Raw genomic sequence first — 11,823 nt, 5'->3', positions numbered from 1 at the left:
CTGTATAGGCTCGAAAGCCTACTACCAATTAAGCATATTAGGTGATGTGCATCTCTGTAATGAGAAGGGGTGTGGTCTAATGACATCAACACCCTATAACAGGTGTGCATAATTATTAGGCAACTTCCTTTCCTTTGGCAAAATGGGTCAAAAGAAGGACTTGACAGGCTCAGAAAAGTCAAAAATAGTGAGATATCTTGCAGAGGGATGCAGCATTCTTAAAATTGCAAAGCTTCTGAAGCGTGATCATCGAACAATCAAGCGTTTCATTCAAAATAGTCAACAGGGTCGCAAGAAGCGTGTGGAAAAACCAAGGCGCAAAATAACTGCCCATGAACTGAGAAAAGTCAAGCGTGCAGCTGCCAAGATGCCACTTGCCACCAGTTTGGCCATATTTCAGAGCTGCAACATCACTGGAGTGCCCAAAAGCACAAGGTGTGCAATACTCAGAGACATGGCCAAGGTAAGAAAGGCTGAAAGACGACCACCACTGAACAAGACACACAAGCTGAAACGTCAAGACTGGGCCAAGAAATATCTCAAGACTGATTTTTCTAAGGTTTTATGGACTGATGAAATGAGAGTGAGTCTTGATGGGCCAGATGGATGGGCCCGTGGCTGGATTGGTAAAGGGCAGAGAGCTCCAGTCCGACTCAGACGCCAGTAAGGTGGAGGTGGAGTACTTATTTGGGCTGGTATCATCAAAGATGAGCTTGTGGGGTCTTTTCAGGTTGAGGATGGAGTCAAGCTCAACTCCCAGTCCTACTGCCAGTTTCTGGAAGACACCTTCTTCAAGCAGTGGTACAGGAAGAAGTCTGCATCCTTCAAGAAAAACATGATTTTCATGCAGGACAATGCTCCATCACACACGTCCAAGTACTCCACAGCGTGGCTGGCAAGAAAGGGTATAAAAGAAGAAAATCTAATGACATGGCCTCCTTGTTCACGAGAACCTGTGGTCCAGCATCAAATGTGAGATTTACAAGGAGGGAAAACAGTACACCTCTCTGAACAGTGTCTGGGAGGCTGTGGTTGCTGCTGCACGCAATGTTGATGGTGAACAGATCAAAACACTGACAGAATCCATGGATGGCAGGCTTTTGAGTGTCCTTGCAAAGAAAGGTGGCTATATTGGTCACTGATTTGTTTTTGTTTTGATTTGTCAGAAATGTATATTTGTGAATGTTGAGATGTTATATTGGTTTCACTGGTAAAAATAAATAATTGAAATGGGTATATATTTGTTTTTTGTTAAGTTGCCTAATAATTATGCACAGCAATAGTCACCTGCACACACAGATATCCCCCTAAAATAGCTAAAACTAAAAACAAACTAAAAACTACTTCCAAAAATATTCAGCTTTGATATTAATGAGTTTTTTGGGTTCATTGAGAACATGGTTGTTGTTCAATAATAAAATTAATCCTCAAAAATACAACTTGCCTAATAATTCTGCACTCCCTGTAGTTATTGCATATTTTTCCTGGAACAGTCTGGTTATGTATTCCCCTGAATCACTCAGGTTTAGGTATTGGCCTGAATCGCTCAGGCTTCTGTATTTTCCCTGGTCTCTCAGTGGGTAGGTAATGGCCAGGTCCACCCAGGTTCAGGGTAATGCCCGACGCACCCAGGGTCCGTCATCTTCACGAAAGGTGTAGGTAAGCGCCTGATTCGCTCAGGATTCCATGTTGCCTGAACCTCTCAGGATTCAATGTATTTGCCTGAATCTCTCAGGTTCCATGCATGGGTCTTTTTCTGACACACTTTTCTCCTGAATATCTCAGGGCGTATTTTCCTGAATCTCAGGTTTTCATATATTTCCATGATTAGCTCAAATTTTCACGTATTTCCACGATTCACCCAGGTCTCATCTCCCTGAATTGTTCGGGTTTTATGTATTTCCCTGAATCGCTCAGGTTTTATGTTTTCTCTGAATCACCCAGGTTTTATGTATTTACCCGTATCACTCAGGTTTTACGTATTTTCCCTGAAATCACTCAGGTCATGTATTTTCCTGAATCGCTCAGGTTTATGTATTTCCCTGAACTGCTCAGGTTTCATGTTTTCTCTGAATCGCCCAGGTTTTATGTATTTACCCGTATCACTCAGGATTTACGTATTTTCCCTGAAATCACTCAGGTCATGTATTTTCCTAAATCGCTCAGGTTTATGTATTTCCCTGAATCGCTCAGGTTTATGTATTTCCCTGAATCGCTCAGGTTTGTATTTTCCTGTCTCTTTCGGGTTGACGGTATTTCCAGGTTGTATGTATTTTCCTGATTCACTCAGGTCACGGATTTCCCTGAATCGCTCAGGTCTTATTTCCCACAGGTTGTACGCATTTGCCTGAATCGCTCAGGTCTTATTTCCCACAGGTTGTACGCATTTGCCTGGATCGCTCAGGTCTTATTCCCCACAGGTTGTACGCATTTGCCTGAATCGGTCAGGATCCAATATATTTGCCTGAAACGTTCAGGGGTTATCCCATACCATAAGGAAACTACCAAGCCGGCGTCAAGGTTTCCAAAGTTTTTCCAGGTCTCACCCGCAAGGTGGCTTGGACGATGTCTCCTACACCCTGGCGTTCATAGCCCACTGTCACCGCAAATCTCAGGCTGTCATTTAACACCATCGGGCTGTACCTAGCGGGGATGCAGCACTGCGCCATGCTTCATAATCCGAATGGAGGTTCCATTTCTTCAAGTGCAGGCAGTCAAGGCGGCCCTTAGGGGGATCCAGAGGTGCGGGGATGCCCCTACCGCCTGTAGAAAGCCTGTCTCCGGTGAGATGTTTCGGAGACTGTCGTCCGCGCTGGATAGACATCCTTTTGGGCACTCTCCTAGTTTGGTTATTAAGGCAGCCATGTACAGTCATGTGAAAAAATTAGGACACCCTTTGAAAGCATGTGGTTTTTTGTAACATTTTTAATAAAAGGTTATTTCATCTCCGTTTCAACAATACAGAGAGATTAAAGTAATCCGACTAAACAAAGAAAACTGAAGAAAAGTCTTTTCAAGATCTTCTGTAAATGTCATTCTACAAAAATGCCTATTCTAACTGAGGGAAAAGATAGGACACCCTCACATGTATTCCCTCTTAAATTGGCTCAGATCTCACACAGGTATATCACACCAGGTGCACATAATTAGTAGATCGTTACTCTGCATGTTGAATGAGGCTTGCCCTATTTAAAGAGGACCTTTCATCAATATAATTTTATTTAAATGACCCCCCTACCTAATAGTCCGGCATCCACTGATGTTCCCCCTTTTTTTTTTTTTTCAAATCGACCCCCGAATCTTGAAATAACAGCCTTTTTCTTCTGCTGCAGCGTCTGTCAATCAGACGCTTTTTTGTAGGGGGCGTTGCTCAAGTCTTTTCTTTGCTATTCTCCTTGGCTGAGAGCGCAGCCAATCGCAGCGCTCTCTCTCAGCCAGGGAGAAGGAGCTCAAGTTCTCGCGAGAATCGCGAGAACTTGAGCTACCTAACATCCGGGTTCCAGCGCCATCTTGGATTCCCCTGACGAGGATCGCGGCGGGTGAGGAAGCAGCGCAACGAGCGGCAGGGTAAGTATTAGAATATACCCCTTATGTCTAGGGGTATATTCTAATACTTACCCTGCCGCTCGTTGCGCTGCTTCCTCACCCGCCGCGATCCTCGTCAGGGGAATCCAAGATGGCGCTGGAACCCGGATGTTAGGTAGCTCAAGTTCTCGCGATTCTCGCGAGAACTTGAGCTCCTTCTCCCTGGCTGAGAGAGAGCGCTGCGATTGGCTGCGCTCTCAGCCAAGGAGAATAGCAAAGAAAAGACTTGAGCAACGCCCCCTACAAAAAGCGTCTGATTGACAGACGCTGCAGCAGAAGAAAAAGGCTGTTATTTCAAGATTCGGGGGTCGATTTGAAAAAAAAAAAAAAGGGGGAACATCAGTGGATGCCGGACTATTAGGTAGGGGGGTCATTTAAATAAAATTATATTGATGAAAGGTCCTCTTTAAACCTCAGACATTTAGTTTGGTGTGCTCCTGACTGTTGAAGTGAGAGTGAGCACCATGGTGAGAGCAAAAGAGCTGTCAGAGGACTTCAGAAAAAAGATTGTAGCAGCCTATGAGTCTGGGAAGGGATTTAAAAAGATCTCAAAAGATTTTGAAATCAGCCATTCCACTGTCCGGAAGATAGTCTACAAGTGGAGGGCTTTCAAAACAACTGCCAACATGCCCAGGACTGGTCGCCCCAGCAAGTTCACCCCAAGAGCAGACCGCAAGATGCTAAAAGAGGTCTCCAAAAACCCTAAAGTGTCATCTCGAGAACTACAGCAGGCTCTGGCTACTGTTGATGTAGAAGTACATGCCTCTACAATCAGAAAGAGACTGTACAAGTTTAACTTGCATGGGAGGTGTGCAAGGAGGAAACCTTTGCTTTCCAAGAGAAACATCGAGGCCAGACTGACATTTGCCAGAGATAAAGTTGACAAAGACCAGGACTTCTGGAATAATGTTCTTTGGACAGATGAGTCCAAAATTGAATTATTTGGACACAACAGCAGAGGACATGTTTGGCGTAAACCAAACACAGCATTCCAAGAAAAGAACCTCATACCAACTGTGAAGCATGGAGGTGGAAGTGTCATGGTTTGGGGCTGCTTTGCTGCAGCAGGACCTGGTCAGCTCACCATCATAGAATCCACGATGAATTCTACTGTGTATCAGAAGGTGCTTGAAGAACATGTGAGACCATCAGTTAGAAAATTAAAGCTGAAGCGGAACTGGACCATGCAACATGACAATGACCCAAAACATACTAGTAAATCAACCAAAGATTGGCTGAAAAAGAAGAAATGGAGAGTCCTGGAATGGCCAAGTCAAAGTCCAGATTTGAATCCCATTGAGATGCTGTGGGGTGACTTGAAAAGGGCTGTACGTGCAAGAAACCCCTCAAACATCTCACAGCTGAAAAAGTTCTGCATTGAGGAGTGGGGTAAAATTTCCTCAGACCGATGTCGAAGACTGGTAGATGGCTACAAGAACCGTCTCACTGCAGTTATTTCAGCCAAAGGAGGTAACACTCGCTATTAGGGGCAAGGGTGTCCTATCTTTTTCCTCAGTTAGAATAGGCATTTTTGTAGAATGACATTTACAGAAGATCTTGAAAAGACTTTTCTTCAGTTTTCTTTGTTTAGTCGGATTACTTTAATCTCTCTGTATTGTTGAAACGGAGATGAAATAACCTTTTATTAAAAATGTTACAAAAAACCACATGCTTTCAAAGGGTGTCCTAATTTTTTCACATGACTGTACCTCCGGGTTTTTATGGGTTACTTAGGCCAGGTGAGTTCACCAGCACCTCCCCTAAACGTCAGGGATTGCAGGTGCGGCAATTGTCCTGGGTCCTTGACCCTTTTGTCCTCTGGCTCCCTTCCATGAAATCCAATCAGCATGGGCCTCCGTCGGAGGTCAGGTTCTTCCATGATTGGTGCCCGGTCATGGTCCTGCGTCAATTGGTAGCCCTGTGGCAAGATGCCCCCCTAGATGGCCCGCTGCTTCCTTGGCATGGGAGTTTCCTGACTTCAATCCAGTTCGTGTCCCACATCAGAACGCTGGCTTCAGGTCTCGGTTACAACAAGCCGGCCATCACAGGACACTCGCTCCGAATCGGGGCCGCGTCCTCAGCATCAAAAAATGGGGTCCCGGCGCACGTGATCAAATGCATGGATCGCTGGCGTTCTTCTTGCTTCACGAGGTACATCCCGAACCCAAATGTAGAGATTTCCCAGGCTTTCTGTAACCTTGCTCTCAGAGAGGAATTAAATGTTTTGGACACTACTCTGCTCTCCTCGTCTATTTTTGCCCACTGCTAGGCTTACCCTCGCTCCTGGCTCCCGGCACAACACAGCCAGCTTAGGTCAGGGGAAGCGCTTCCCCCTCATCATAGCCCTAAGCCTCTCCCATAAACATCACTGTTGCTCATTATGGACTGCCTCTGAGGACGCTAAGTGCTAATTGTAACGGAACGCCTAGCACCCCGACCGGGTACCTCCGTCGATAGATGCTCCTAGTGCTTTCCGAGGACTCCAAGCACTCCACTTGACACCGTACGCACTGCAGACCCCACAAACCGCCGATGCTTGGTTGAGGTCTCACCGTCTCCTACCCACCCTGGACCTACGACAAGACTTCAGGCTCCAGTGGGTGAACCTCTCCTAAATCCCGAGAGCAGGAACAGATCTTACAAGAGCTAGTAGTTATGCCAGGGGAGTATAGCAAATATTCAGCGTATAGCAATCCCCCAGTTTTGATCAGTTATCCAAACACCAGCCTCAACATGATGAAGGATAAAACAGGCACACTTTATTTTAACACACAAGCATTTTATACACATCTTCCAACAAGGTTAACACCCACAGGGTTTTGAAATACAACCAATAAATATATTACAACACATACAATGTAAGTACAGCAACCAATAACCACGTACAATACACTCAGACACTCCCACACAAAATCCTTCCCCTCTGCCAGTGATAGAATTACCTCACACTGGGTTGATGCAATCATCACAGACAGGTGAATACACAATATTCTCTGTCCTGGAGACAACCGAGAAGTAATTCAATTATCTCTCAGGACAAAGGACATCGCCAATCTACACAGAGAGACAATGGAACAGACCTCCCTACTCAACGTATACAATGTCCTACCCTTTCCAATACACATAGACATTTAACATCCCACAATGGCATGAATTAGACCAGGGGTTCAAGTTAGTCCAAGTCCTTTGTGGACAAATGAGGCCTGGCTGATGAGAGGGCCCATAATCCTGGGGCAAGAGGCTGGCAAACAGCCCCCTCCAAAACACCGTGGCGAGGTTGGTTTCGCCACACTAATGGTTCTTATTTGACCTTTTGTTAGCTAGCTAGGTATTGTACGGTATTGTATTGCTACACAGGGGGAACCAAGTTGTAAGTCACAAGCAGATCTGTCATCGTCAAGGGTAACCCGCTGCTAATACATGTCTGGAGAGATTAGATAGCACGGCCTCATCCTCCTAATTGTTATATGTTTTAAGGCCTTGTGCTTTGCCAAGATTATTTGTCCCCAGGTCTTGTGCTTAGCCAAGCCTAGGAGGAATATGTGTGTAGCTACCTGGTCAGTCATCAAGGTGACAAAGCGTAAAGCATTACTAGACCTTGGTGCTAGGAAGGGAATACAGGATGAAGCCACCCTTCTGTTTGCGGGTGTATAATGACGTGGAGGAATTACAGTATATGACACCCCATGCTCCATATACAACTACGGCCACATTGTGGAGTATTGAGCGCTAAGTGCAGTATTCATTTGGTCGGTTCCCTGCAAGAGGGAAAACCGTGGTTAGACACCCTACTCAGGCAGGAGCCTATAGGTATCCTTCCAAAGAATGCAATGAGAGTCCACTCTATACCTCTCCTGGTGCCAAAAGGCTTCCAGTCAGGGCAGGGAGAGCAGGCTACAGCTTTATACTTAGGGTCCATTCACACATCCGCAATTCTGTTCCTCATTTTGCGGAACGGAATTGCAGACCCATTCATTTATATGGGGCCGTACGATGTGCTGCCCGGATCTGGAAATGCGGACCCGCACTTCCAGGTCTGCAATTCCGTTCCCGAAAAAAATAGAACATGTCCTATTCTTGTCCGAAATTGCAGACAAGATTAGGCATATTCTATTATAATGCCGGCGATGTGCGGTCCGCAAAATGCGGAATGCACATTGCCAGTGTCCGTGTTTAGTGGATCCGTGGATCCGCAAAACACACATGGATGTGTGAATGGACCCTTACACTAATTAAAATCCGCCTATGGGTCAGACAGGTGGGCTCCTTTTTGTCCTCTGTCAGGTCACTACCTTCAAAGCAGGGATCGAAATATTCCCCTCTCTTCGCTTCTTCCTTTCTCACATAAGGAGCTAGACAGGCTGGGTGAATGATGAGAGTCTGCGAATAATTATCTCCCACAACTTCTCGGCACCAATTTGCTAGTGTACGGAAGATGTTCGCATTCGTCCCCCATAATTACAGGCACTGATCTCGAGTAAGCTCTGGCCTCCAGGGCAGACTAAGGCTATGATAAGTATCGCTGTCTCCACTCCCGCAATGTCTTCGGGAACCGTAGCATAACAGACACTTATTCTCGGTATGGCTAGCTATTTTCACTCAGTCCCCAAACCACGAGTCTAGATATGGGCTGTATGGACACATCTGATGTTTCTTGTACTATTTTTTCAAAGATGATGGAGACTTGAAATCTGCTATCCAACACGTTGCAGGGTTGATCATTGATACAGGCTGGCACCTGTGGGACTGGTCCCACCAGGCCTTCAGGAAGCTATGTCAACCAAGCAACAGCAAGGGAGGTTGTGGGGTACGCCTTCAAGGTTGATGGGGGGCCAGTACACGACTCTACTGGCCCCCTTTCCGTTTCTCAACAGCCTATCCTACGGATGGCGTCTAGGTACAGACTCTTTGGAACTCCACTTTTTCAGGCCCTGCCGAGCAGCATGGCTGGGATCCCCACACACAAAGCATCCTTCTGAGTCTTCCTGTCTCTTCTCCTCTGAGGATTATCACTTATATTTCTTGGGGACTGCTGGTGTTTTTCAGTGGCTGCCTCGGAAATCTGTCCTAACCACTCCATATTTTCAGTCTGGGTTCTTAAGAGGTGCGAGATCTGCTCCCCAATGATTTTCCGAAGCTGTTCCTCTGGACACTGTGACTTAGACTCTAGAGCAACAGAAGCCACTCTCATATCCTTAAGTAGTTGAGGGAAGGAAAGGGGGATCTTCTCTTTATCACAGCACCTCAGTCTTTGAGCAATAGGATCATGGGTCAGAGCTCCAAGTAGTACTTGATCAAGGTGGCACTGGTCAACTTCTCCAGGGCTAATCCCTCCTTTGGATACTATCCTGTGAACGAGTTTGTTTAGTCTGTAAAGATAGTCAGACATCTTCTCGCCAGTATCTTGATAGGTAGTACAGAGCTTTTAGAGCAGGTCCATGGCATCCTCTGGGGACCCAAAAGCATCCTCAAGCATAGCCTTGGGAAGTTGCTTGGGGCTTACTCTGCAACGCAGCCTGGACTACTTCCATAGCCGCAACCTTCAAACTATCCACTACTCTTTGCTTCCTCGCAGCATTAGTATGCTGCCATTCTTCTAGATACTGCAGGGCAACATCTCTCTATGTGACGTATCCTTCTTCTGGGATAGGGGTGACATCTGAGAAGGTTCTCAGATGGTGGTAGCTTCCCTCAGGCTGAATCTTTGAAAACTGACTGACTAACTTCTCTATGGATGCCATAAGTACATCAGCCGTAGCAGAAACCCCTTAGACTTGGTACAAGGTGGAGTAGGAGATAAACACCTACTAGGCCTCCTATCCTGAATGCATGGATCCTGAGGTAAAGTTGCTGTGGGCCTTATAAGCCATATGATCTTCCACTTCTACCCATGTTCTGGGGGCACAGCTATAACAAATGGGAAGTATTCTCTCTGTTTCTGTCACTATTAGTGCGGCTGACATTTGCTTCCCTTCTTCATTTCGGTGGTCAATCCCATGAAGCCCATTCACAATCTGTAGTATGTCATCATCAGACACATCTAGGAGTTCACTACACACTGCAAAACTATATTCTTCAGCAGTGCTTGTCTGTTCACACCATGTGTACACCTCTCCCTCTGTAAAAGTTTCCATGGCGGCTCTGTCGATCTCAGCAGTTCCTCACCTGTAACACCCCTTTGGGCAGCCCTCTGTAGCTAGGGTGTATGGGGGTTCTTACCCACTGGCGTACATACAGGGGTCGTAGTTGCGACCGGGCCCGGCACTCCAGGGGGCCCGGCCGCCTGTGGACCCCCCCAGGCTGCTGGCAGGGGCCCCGCTGTACTCACATGTAATGGAGCGCTCTGATGGGGCCCAGTATGAAGTACAGTGGCAATTTCGGGCCCCATCAGAGCGCTCCATGCCTCCATTACATGTATAATATGGGGAGGGGGGGGAGCGTGCACTCACACCCGGCCAGGCAGAAACCTCTCTCCTCCCTGCTTCACTGATCTTTAGAGCTCAGGAGCTCCCCCTGCTGGCCCCACATCGCGCTGCTGGCTGTGGGAGGAGAGCTGAAAGCCCGGCAATTTGCCTCCTGTCATCAGGGAAGAAGGTAAGTATGTGTTTTTTTTTTTTTTGTTTTGTTTTTTTTCTAACGCTGCACACCAGGGGCAGGGGGCAAGGGGGGGGGCATGGGGTTGATGGAAGGGGGCACAAAAGTGGACATCTCTACTGAGGGGCACCTAATCTGCCATAACTAATTTGAGGGGGCACCTAATCTGGCATAACTACTGTGAGGGGGCACATATGAATGAAGGCATAACTATGAGGGGGCACATATGAAGGCATAACTACTGTGAGGGGGCACGTAATCTGGCATAACCACTGTGAGGGGCACATATGTGGGCATATCTAATGTGAGGGGCACATTATCTAGCATAACCACTCTGAGGGGGCACATAACTGGGCATAAATACTGTGAAGGGGCACATAATCTGCCATAACTACTGTGAGGGGCACATAATCTTGCATTACTACTGTGAGGGGCACATAATCTGGCATTACTACTGTGAGGGGCACATAATCTGGCATTACCACTGTGAAGGGGCACATAATCTGGCATTACTACTGTGAGGGGACACATAATCTGACATAACTACTCTGAGGGGGCACATCTGGGCATATCTACTTTGAAGGGGCACATAACTGGGCATAAATACTGTGAAGAGGCACATAATCTGCCATAACTACTGTGAGGGGCACATAATCTGGCATTACTACTGTGAGGGGCACATAATCTGGCATTACTACTGTGAGGGGGCACATAATCTTGCATTACTACTGTGAGGGTACACATAATCTGGCATTACTACTGTGAGGGGACACATAATCTGGGCATTACTACTGTGAGGGGGCACATATTTGGCATTACTACTGTGAGGGGGCACATATTTGGCATAACCACTGTGAGGGGCACATATGTGGGCATATCTAATGTGAGGGGCACATTATCTAGCATAACCACTCTGAGGGGGCACATAACTGGGCATAAATACTGTGAAGGGGCACATAATATGCCATAACTACTGTGAGGGGCACATAATCTGGCATTACTACTGTGAGGGGCACATAATCTGGCATTACTACCGTGAGGGGGCACATATCTGGGCATATCTACTTTGAGAGGGCACATAACCGGCCATAAATACTGTGAAGGGGCACATAATCTTGCATTACTACTGTGAGTGGCACATAATCTTGCATTACTACTGTGAGGGGCACATAATCTGGCATTACTACTGTGAGGGGCACATAATCTGGCATTACTACTGTGAAGGGGCACATAATCTGGCATTACTACTGTGAGGGGACACATAATCTGGCATAACTACTCTGAGGGGGCACATCTGGGCATATCTACTTTGAGGGGGCACATAACTGGGCATAAATACTGTGAAGAGGCACATAATCTGCCATAAATACTGTGAGGGGCACATAATCTGGCATTACTACTGCGAGGGGCACATAATCTCACATTACTACTGTGAGGGGCACATAATCTGGCATTACTACTGTGAGGGGACACATAATCTGGCATTACTACGGTGAGAGGACACTTAATCTGGGCATTACTACTGTGAGGGGGCACATATTTGGCATTACTACTGTGAGGGGGCACATATTTGGCGGAGGCAGGTTGGGAGGGGGCTATCCCATGGATCAGTTTCGCACCAGGGCCCTATGTGTGTACGCCACT

Source organism: Bufo gargarizans, chromosome 3 (genome assembly GCF_014858855.1).
Source record: "Bufo gargarizans isolate SCDJY-AF-19 chromosome 3, ASM1485885v1, whole genome shotgun sequence".
NCBI lineage: Eukaryota > Metazoa > Chordata > Amphibia > Anura > Bufonidae > Bufo > Bufo gargarizans.
Note: the sequence above shows the minus strand (reverse complement) of the source record.